Genomic DNA, 10,197 nt, shown 5'->3' with positions numbered 1-10,197 from the left:
TTCCAAGTCCTATTCTTGAAGATCAAGGAGTATAACATTTATTGGAATGACTGGAATTCTGATAGACTTTGGTTTTCAATGTAAAGATATAATTGAATCATATATGTAGTAGAACGTGATGGTTTAGAAGAAGCCTACATAACCAACCCATTAAGTAACACTTTACATCCATATATGGCCAGCTATGTAAACTTTAACATTGAACGGCATCTATTTCAGGATAAATCAATTGGTAACATACATTTTTGTCTTCTTCTAATGCCTCTTAAGGGGAAAGTAAACTAAAGGTAACAGAATGTAATCAGATTACGTTACTGAGTTTGGGTAATCCAAAATTGTTACTGATTACAATTTTTGACAGATAACCAGTAACTAACGGATTACATTTAGAAAGTAACCTACTCCACCCTGGACATGTATGATATAGGTTTTCATGATCAAAATTGTACAAAACTTTATTCCTATTAACTTCCAGCATAGATAGAACATTGCTCAGAGATGCACAAAAACAATATAACAATCAAAATGGGTGAATCCCTTTTAAAGGTGCAAATGACAGAATATCCAAACTAGAATTCTATATTGTACTGTTTCAAAGTCAACCATGCAACCAACCACTAGATGGGGGTAAAGAGCCATTAACTATAAGAAATAGAGTTTTGCGTTGATGTTCATTATGTCCAACGTTAATAGTGATGGCTGTCACAGCAGAGTGAGGGCTAGGGGATTCCTCCCTTTGAATAGGAGAAAAACATTTGGAAACTGAGCTTGGTACACGACAAGGTTGGCTACGTCTGAGTTGTTTGGCTTTTTTTCTCAAATGTTTTCAATTTATTTTGTTCTCTCAGTGGGCCCATCAGTCAGCATTTCACTGTTAGCCTACACCTGTTGTTTACAAAGCATGTGACAAATCAAATTAGATTTGATTTTAAATGGAAATCTTGGTGAGATTGTGGAGAGATCGGTTGGTTGGCCCTCTGGCCCCTGATATAAAGTAGTACACTATACAGGGAATAGGGTGGGATTTCAGATGCAGCCACCGTCATTTTCCAGAAGGTGACCCCCTCCATATCACTGTCCTATAGGGACTAACCAACTGATCTCGCAGCCATCCTCTCCATTCTACTCAGAGGACTCATAAAGTGTAGTATATAGTAGGCGAGAGGTTATTGGAGATCTGTAGACAGCAGACCTGGGTTCAAATATTCTTTGAAATATTTCAAATACGTATCTGTTGATTTGGCCTGCCTGTGGTTCTAGATGGACTGGGTTTACAGCTGTGCGACTATTCTACTGGTTCCATTGCGCCAGACAAGCTCAATAACACTCAAATAAAGAATTTGAAGTGATTTCAAATAGTATTTGAACCCAGGTCTGACTGTCACTGTACTGTCCTGAGAGGGTTGCTGTGGTAATTGGCCAAGATCGATGGGACGGGTCTCCCCCTTAGGCCTAGACTGCACACTGAAGGAGGAGGGAGAGAGAGAGGGGGGTGGAGATACTAGAGAAGAGAGATGGGGAGAAGATATGAGGGGGGAGATACTAGAGAAGAGAGATGGGGAGAAGATATGAGGGGGGAGATACTAGAGGAGAGAGGGGGGGATAGAGGAGGGAAGATATTAGAGGGAGAGAGGAGAGGGGGGAAGATAGAGGGAAGATATTAGAGGGAGAGAGAGAGGGGGAATATATTAGAGGGAGAGAGATGGGGGGAAGATATGAGGGGGAGATACTAGAGGAGAGAGGGGGGGATAGAGGAGGGAAGATATTAGAGGGAGAGAGAGAGGGGGAAAGATAGAGGGAGAATATATTAGAGAGTGAAATGGGTGAAAGACTAGAGGAGAAAGGGGGGGTGATATTTTTTCTTATTTTCAATGACGGCCTAGGAACAGTGGGTTAACTGCCTGTTCAGGGGCAGAACAACAGATTTGTACCTTGTCAGGTCGGGGACTTGAACTTGCAACCTTCCGGTTACTCTAACCACTAGGCTATCCTGCTGCCCCTTAGAGAGAGAAAGGGGGAAGATAGTGAGAGAGGGGAAGATATTAGAGAAAGGGGGGAAGATACTACAGGAGGGAGAGGGGGTGAATAACTAGACTATAGGAGGGGGTAGCGTGGGAAGAAAGAGTGGTGGTCTGTCTGCCCTGGAGTGGGTAAAATGATGCAACAACCCCTAATCAAGAACGATTGGATTGGAGCAGTTAACTGAGCTTGTAACCACATTAACCCTGACCCTAACCCCACGACCGCCTCCCTCCTAAAGTCCCTCCACCTGCCTCCCTCGGATGCAGGGCAGTGAGGACACAGCTACATGCAGCCCAGGGGGGCTAAGGTGTGGTGCTACAGAGATCAATCCACCACTGGTCTGGAGGTGGGTGGCATGACATCATTCAGTCTGGGTAGGTGGGTGCAGCTTGCTTCTCTCTCTCCCCTAAAGGTCAACAAAGCAAGGGAGGGATGTCCCCAAGCTTCTGCTTCTTTAACAAGTGTTCAATTCAACAGCCCTGCTATACCCACACATAGTGACATTTAACAGGCATTTCATGATGGGTGAAACGTAATAATGTTAATGGACCCGTTCGGTTGTATGCCTCTTAATTGCGTGCTGCGCCTCAAAGTTCTGGAAATCAGTGGCCCTTTTCATTTGTTTGTCTTACCAGACCTGCTTTGAGATGGTGCAGTTATCACCTGATGTTCTTTTCGACTGGACAGGGTGTCCTTACTCCAAGACCATCATTGTGTTGTAACAATAATAAATGTTTCTTTCATTGAGCAAAATCTGTATCACGATCCATTTTAATGAGGAACTTATATCTAATGACTACCACAGCTGCCCCGCTCCTTGTGTTACTCTGTGCTCATTGACGGTCGACCCCAAACGTACCCTAATGATCTAATTCCAACCACTGCCTGAGTGATTCTTATATTTTTTTAAATCAAAAATCAAAAAAATCAGTCATCACCGCTTTGTTTGGGAACTGTGATCTATTTTTGCCCGCTGCTGTTACAGTACGTTCTGGTGTTTGGAGGCCAATCCAGGAAAAGAGGTGCCGTCATGATGCTATCGCTTACAATGCTCTCTCTCAACTCCCAGATGTACACGTGTGTGTGTGTGTGTGTGTCTCGTGAGAGATGACCTCATCACTGCACTCCATTAAAACAACATCCATGTAATCTAGCAGATTTAGTGTGAATTGTGACCCCTACTATGAAAGCAGATCCATATTTATACAGTACTGTACTATATCAGTGTTGTGTTCTGTGTTTATATCAGAGATAGAATAGTGCTGGATGTACAGTATGAGATGATTAGCTTGTGGTTCTATCACCACAAGGCTATAGTTACGTCATCCATTTCCTCCACTTCCTCTATTAAAGATCCGTTAACTGGTTGAGGAGAACCTTGCACGGTACATCTTGTCACCCCTGACATCACCTCACAAGAATATTGTGTATAACCCTCCGTAAATTATATCCATTATCCCATTCCCCTTAATGGAGCTTCTGAATGAGCGTTGTGTGCTACCGCGTTGTGTCCTCTCCAAAGGCCTTGAAGAATGTTCTGTGGTCTTCTAATCACATACGTAACACCAAACGTGGATGGGTCATGAGATTGATGCCTGAAAGTGAAGGTCTATCTGAGAATTCACCGGCACGTGTCTAATAAAATACAACACATCTCACAGTTAGGAGAGGCCCAGTGTGTCACCTTCCCTTCTCTGTTGTAGCCCACAAACCCATCGCTTCAGGGTGGATCCTTGACTGACAGCCGTGAGCTGCTGTCTGATGCTGACTATTCCATTCATCCACCAAGTGACCGTGGCAGCTGACGCTCCTCCCCAAAAGTGACCCCCCCCCCCCCCCCAACCCGCCAAACCCTGGGGACAGGGCCAGCCCAGACCACCCTCCATGGTGCCCTGCCTTGGGGGCCTCTTCTGGGGGGTAGTTGGGTGGGGGCGGGGGGCAGGCGACCAGCCCCAACCGTGATTTTTAGACACAGCCGACAGTCTGCCATCTCAGTTTACATACGGCGGGTTCACAAATAGCACATTGTCCTCAGAGACAAACGGCAATCACCAGCGGACCTGTGATCAGATCAGAGGGGTGAGGAGTGGCGTGTGTGTGTGTGTGTGTGTGTGTCCTTACAGGCTGTGGTTTGAGTCATACTGGAGAAGTGACATAGTAGGGTACTACTGATGCATTCTGTTGTTGCATACCATGTGTGTGCACGTGTCAGTGCATAGCTGTGTGTGCATGTGTCTGCCTTGTTATTTTGCAATTTAGAGAGTCATGGTGACAATAGCCAATGATATATACACAGCAATATGCTTGTTGTGGTCACTGACATGAGTGAGTGACACCTGAATGTTTCAGTATGCTACTGAGGAAGGCTTAGGGCATTGTGCTGTGCAGTGACTGGATGGAGATAGTAATCCCTCAGCCCGTAGAGAGACCGTTTTAATATTACCACTCCCAACATTATTTCTAGAAGGACTAGTGGAAAGCTGCGTCAAGAGAGGCGCCCGTTTGAAATGCGAGCTGGCCGATACACTGCCTGCCAGAATGCCTGTCGTTACTGAAAAACCTACCAGGCCTGCCAAAGTCCTCCGGTGGGGGGGCAACGTCCCCACTCGCACCACCCGCCCGGTCTCTCTCACTCTCATCTAAACACGTCTGTCATCGTTCGTCGTAGAGCATTCTGATGCCCGTGCCAATTCATGGACGTCTATGGAACGCTGTGCTGCAATCCAACCTTCCAGTTATGCTCTTCCTCATGCCGTCTAGCCTAGAGACAGGCTGAGTTCCAATGCTTTTAAATGGGCCAATGGCACGGCTGTCCTCATGACCTCTGATCTCAAACAACTAAGTGAAATCAAAGTGGCTGGCCACGCGCCCACAACATTATGTGTATGATATTAAATGCCCACAGCCACTAACCATTGGTTCCACCTCTTATTGGTTCCCACCTAACGCGTCTAATTTTAGTCATTTTATATCAGTGGTCACTAAGGAGTGGACGGACAGGTTTAAGATGAAAACAGGTGTACCAGGATCATAAGTCTCACTATACCAGTGATGTCAATGACTCACACTACTAACCATTGGTTCCCACCTTTGGTTACCCACCTATCGTCTTATTTTAGATCAGTGGTCACTGGTCACTAAGGAGTGGACTGATAGGTTTAAGACTGGTCTGGGTCAGATATACATTGAACCTTTTTTTTATCGGTTAGATTTGGTCTCGGGAAGAGCTGATCCTGGATCTGTGCTTAGAAAGCAACGCCTTCCATTATTTAGTACACAGGCAGTGTGTGTTTGTGTGTGTGTGCGTGCATGCCTGTGTTTGTGTGGTGAAGAGAGATGGGAAGGTGACGACCTCTCCAATAGATCTTTTCTCTTCTCCGTCACTCCGAGGTATCCAGCTGTGTGATGACCTAACAATAGGACCTGTCATAGAACATCTCAGGAAAGAAAAAGACACACGCACACATCACTAGAAATAATGGTGGTGAGACAGCGTGTGGAAGATATGGGGGTTGACTCTATTTCCCAGTTCTTCCCGTAGTCCTGCTTTCATGAAATCTCTAATGACGTTTACTATGATATTACAGTTCAGATGCATTTTCCTTTTCTTGTGTTAACAGTTTCCGAAGAACAATATAAGGTACCCATTGACTATATGAGTAGACAAATGAGTTTAATCAAAATTAGGTCAGTGTCATATTAGTCAAACATTCCATGAAAGGCCAGTGTCATACCGACCGCCATCCGCCATAATCTAGGAGTCTGTCATTCTATTCCACACCGATCTCAACAAACCATTTCTGTTTGGACCTTGCTTTGTGCACAGAGGCATTGTCATGCTGAAACAGTAAAGGGCCTTCTTCAAACTGTTGCCACAATGTTGGAAGCACAGAATGGTCTAGAAAGTCATTGTATGCTGTAGCGTTAAGATTTCCCTTCACTGGAACTAAGGGGCCTAGCTTGAACCATGAAAAACAGCCCCATTACCATTATTCCTCCTTCACCAAACTTTACAGTTGGCACTATGCATTGGGCAGGAAGCATTCTCCTGGCATCTGCCAAACCCAGACTCTGGAGAACCCTGCTCCAGAGTCCAATGGCGGCGAGCTTACCACTCCAGCCGACTCATTGCGTGTGGTGATATTAGGCTTGTGTGTGGCTGCTCGGCCTGGGAAACCCATTTCATGAAGCTCCAGATGAAAAGTTATTGTGCTGAAGTTGCTTCCAGAGGCTGTTTGGAACTCAGTAGGGAGTGTTGCAACCGAGGACAGATGATTTTTTACGTGCTTTGTGCTTCAGCACTCGGTGGTCTCATTCTGTGAGCTTGTATGGCCTACCACTTCATGCTGAGTCTGTGTTGCTCCTAGATGTTTCTACGTCACAATAACAGCACTTAAAGGTTGACCGGAGCAGCTCTAGCAGTGCAGAAATTTGACAAACTGACTTGCTGGAAAGGTGGCATCCTATGACGGTGCCACGTTGAAAGTCACTGAGCTCTTCAAAAAGGCCATGCTACTGCCAATGTTTGTCTATGGAGAGTGCATGGCTGTGTGCTTGATTTTATACACCTATCAGCAACGGGTTTGGCTGAAATAGACAAATCCACTAATTTGAAGGGGTGTCCACATACTTTTGTATATATAGTGTATATCAGCAAATACACACATTCTTTTGCAATCAAGTAATCAGAATAATTTGTAAAGGTTCTGATTCAAATAGGCTTGATAAATTGATTACAATTATGCTTACACTGATAGTCTGTCTGGAACAGAACATGTGCATTGTTTTATCTCTGTGTTTATCAGATATGATGGTGACATAATGCAAATATTTGCCTAAGGGTGGCTGCCAGCTTTGCAAACAAATTAATTTACAGTATTTGGACAGTGAGTTGCAGTCTGTAAAAGTACAGAACAAGAGAGAGTAAACAGACACTGTTGCTGCTCTAAAACAGCAAAGTAATCAAATTTGCTGACAATTTTATTCTAATTCAGGGCTCCTCGGAGAGTCCTTGTCTTTTCTCCTCAACTGCTCCCAACACGCTCGCGCATCGCACTGTTTTCCCAGATTTCACTTCACGTTCACGTGCAGCTTGCTCTCGCCTCACTCAGACATTCTGTCGCCAGCCCCGTGACGTAACCTGCGCTAGTAACTTCCACTTTCAGCGGTTTTCCTCCGCCGCTAGTAGTCCTGAGGAGAATCTAGTTCCACCCGCTTGTCTCAGTTTGCTGCCGGCGGCGATTCCCTCCAATTTGCCAAATAGCCATGTCAAACTTGACCGGTGAAAATTCTTGACCGGTAAAAAATCTTCGAAATTTAACATCATTCATCTCAAAAGGAAGATCTATTTAGCCTATTTCTCATAAATTATGTCAATGGTAATTGTATGATAATGACAGGTCCACTGTCATCATGGCATAGGCCAATTCTATTCTGTTCTATTCCAGTATGTTATATTCTATTGTAGTCTATCATGTCATATTCTAGTGTATTCTATTCTTTGCTTCATTTTCTTACAGGCTTCCAGATGCAGGCTTGGCTATGGTGCACTATCCCACAATTGTAAACTATCAGTAATTATTATTAGCCTACGTATTCAGCCTATTTATCAATTCAGTCAATATATATAAAATGGGTTTATGTCTGCAGTCTAGTATCATCTCTCTCACACAAATCTGAAAGAGGAAATTAAACTTAATGTTCCTGTCGTCCAGCCTGCCTGCTGCCTGCCTGATACCCTAACGTCTATTTTCATGCATTAGCATGCAGTATTAATGAGATGGTTTGATGAATCGTTGCAGCTTCGTTCTCTCTGACAGTGCAACAATCAAAATGAGGGTTGATACAAACTAAGCCGTCTTTCCCCACATTTAACACAGGCCCATTGTTGTTAAGTTGTAACACAGCTGTCATTCTCCACTTTACTTTAAAACACAGTCTTTAGGCCCCTAGAGCAAGGTGTTCATTTGAGATGGTAGCCTATATGAGGACATGACAGAACATGCCCTTTGTGTTGACACTTGCCTTAGACACTTTAGTTCTCCCGAGTACATAAATAGTGCTTATCGCGCCACAATCAAAGAAGGGGAACTAAGAACAAGCTTAAGCACAGATCAGTTCAAAAGTTCAGATCAGTTCCATCAGATAACCACACCAGTGTTATCGGGCTCTCTCTCATATTTGCAAGAGATTACTGATCCAGTTCTGAGACAGAAGGTGTATTTTTAACTTGCGGTGAAAATAAGCTTATATTAGGTCTATAGAAAATTGGCATATTCTGGTTACTGAATATATACTGAACAAAAATATAAACGCACCATGTAAAGTGCTGATCCGATGTTTCATGAGCTAAAATAAAAGATCCCAGAAATGTTCCATATGCAGAACAAACTTATTTCTCTTAAATGTTGTGCACAAATTTGATTACATCCCTGTTTGTGAGCGTTTCTCATTTGCCAAGATAATTCGTCCACCTGACAGGTGTGGCATATGAATAAGTTGATTAAACAGCATGATCATTACACAGGTGCACCTTGTGCTGGGGGAATAAAAGGCCACTCTAAAATGTGCAGTTTTGTCACACAACACAATGCTACAAATCTCTCAAGTTTTGAGGTAGCGTGAAATTGGCATGCTGACTGCAGGAATGTCCACCAGAGCTGTTGGCAGAAAATGAAATGTTAATTTCTCTACCACAAGTCACCTCCAACGTCGTTTTAGAGAATTTGGCAGTACGTCCAACCGGCCTCACAACCGCAGACCACATTGTAACCACGCCAGCCCAGGACCTCCACATCCGGCTTCATCACCCGAGGGATCGTCTGAGACCATATATATTTCTGTCTATAATAAAGCCCCTTTGTGTGGAAAAACTAATTCTGATTTCCTGGGCATGGCTCCCAAGTGGCCCTTCCAGGCCCACCCATGGCTGTGCCCTGCCCAGTCATGTAAAATCCATTGATTAGGACCTCATTTATTTATTTCAATTGACTGATATCCTTATATGAACTGTAACTCCGTAAAATCTTTGAAATTGTTGCATGTTGTGTTTATATTTTTCTTCAGTATAATATAAGAATTTATATGTATATATGCTTGACTGTAAGTAACTTTGAATAAAAGCGTCTGCTAGATGGCCTATACTACTATATTATATAGTATTACACCAGTATAACCTACGTTTTTATGTCAGTTATATGCATTAATTTATAATTTATTCTATGCATTCTTCGACAACAAATTATCACAATCTTTATTTACAGTGTGTGAATGTGTGTGGCCATTTTGTTGAATCAGCAATACATCAATGGCAATAAATGTATCTTTTGAATAAATGCAACTGTTCATCAAAAACAGCTGTGCCAATCCATCTGCAAGAATGTTCTTCTATCTAATCACAATGAATCAAACCCTCAAAAATGTTCACAGCTTCGTAAAAGAAATATGCTAAATGTACTTCTTTTCTCATTCATGCAATTTGCACATAAAAGATGCAGCACATAACTGTATCTTTTAACAAGAAACAGGAGTCAGATGAGTGTATAGTCCTCTACAGGCAATCAACTTGGCTAGAGTCTCCACTGCCAAAATAGCAAAAGGACAGTCCCAAATTTTTTAAAACTCCACGAAAGAATACATTGTTTTACAGTTACATAATCCATTCCACAGTGCATGAAAATGTTAGATGTGTAAAAGTAGGTCTTGTTATTCACGGACCGCCCCAAACTGTATCCCGCGGCATGATACTGGCGCTCCGCGGAGGGTGCGACGGCCCAGCGACTCCCTGACGCCAGCGCGAGGAGACCAGAGACAGGCAGCTGTATAGTATGGGAGGGTTGAGAGCGAGCTTGATAGCTGTTTGTAAGGTACTGTAAACTTTATTTTTCACCCGTCAAAACATCAACAACCTTGGGGGAATGAGTATGTTCGGTTGACTAGATCTATTGCTTATAAGAAAATAGTATTTGCAACTTTTTAAAAGGGATAGAGACAGTGAAAATGTATTTTGAGGCTTCAAACTTTTCTGTCTATCATATTTGGCAACAGAGATTGATTGGCAATTAACGTTAGTAGAATGTGGGATTAATTTCATATTTGTAACATTGTATTGTCGTGTATTCTACAGTTGGAACACGTACTTAATATTAATAGTGTGTGTGCACAATGTGTGTATTT

The 10,197-nt window shown here is 43.2% G+C and overlaps 1 protein-coding gene across 1 annotated transcript in view; it reads left to right on the top strand.

Annotated features, from left to right (window-relative positions):
- Positions 1-9,800: 9,800 nt before the first annotated feature.
- The window catches only part of LOC116376559 (mothers against decapentaplegic homolog 1), a 34,390-nt gene continuing 33,993 nt past the window's right edge, over positions 9,801-10,197 (top strand). The window contains exon 1 of the mRNA XM_031837894.1: positions 9,801-9,887. The gene's annotated coding sequence lies outside the window, so the exon portion shown is untranslated. The remainder of the gene's footprint in view (positions 9,888-10,197) is intronic.

The sequence above is a fragment of the Oncorhynchus kisutch genome, linkage group LG12 (assembly GCF_002021735.2).
Source record: "Oncorhynchus kisutch isolate 150728-3 linkage group LG12, Okis_V2, whole genome shotgun sequence".
In the NCBI taxonomy this organism is placed as follows: Eukaryota; Metazoa; Chordata; class Actinopteri; order Salmoniformes; family Salmonidae; genus Oncorhynchus; species Oncorhynchus kisutch.
The sequence above is the reverse complement of the archived record's forward strand: the minus strand, read 5'-3'. Positions and strand labels throughout refer to the sequence as shown.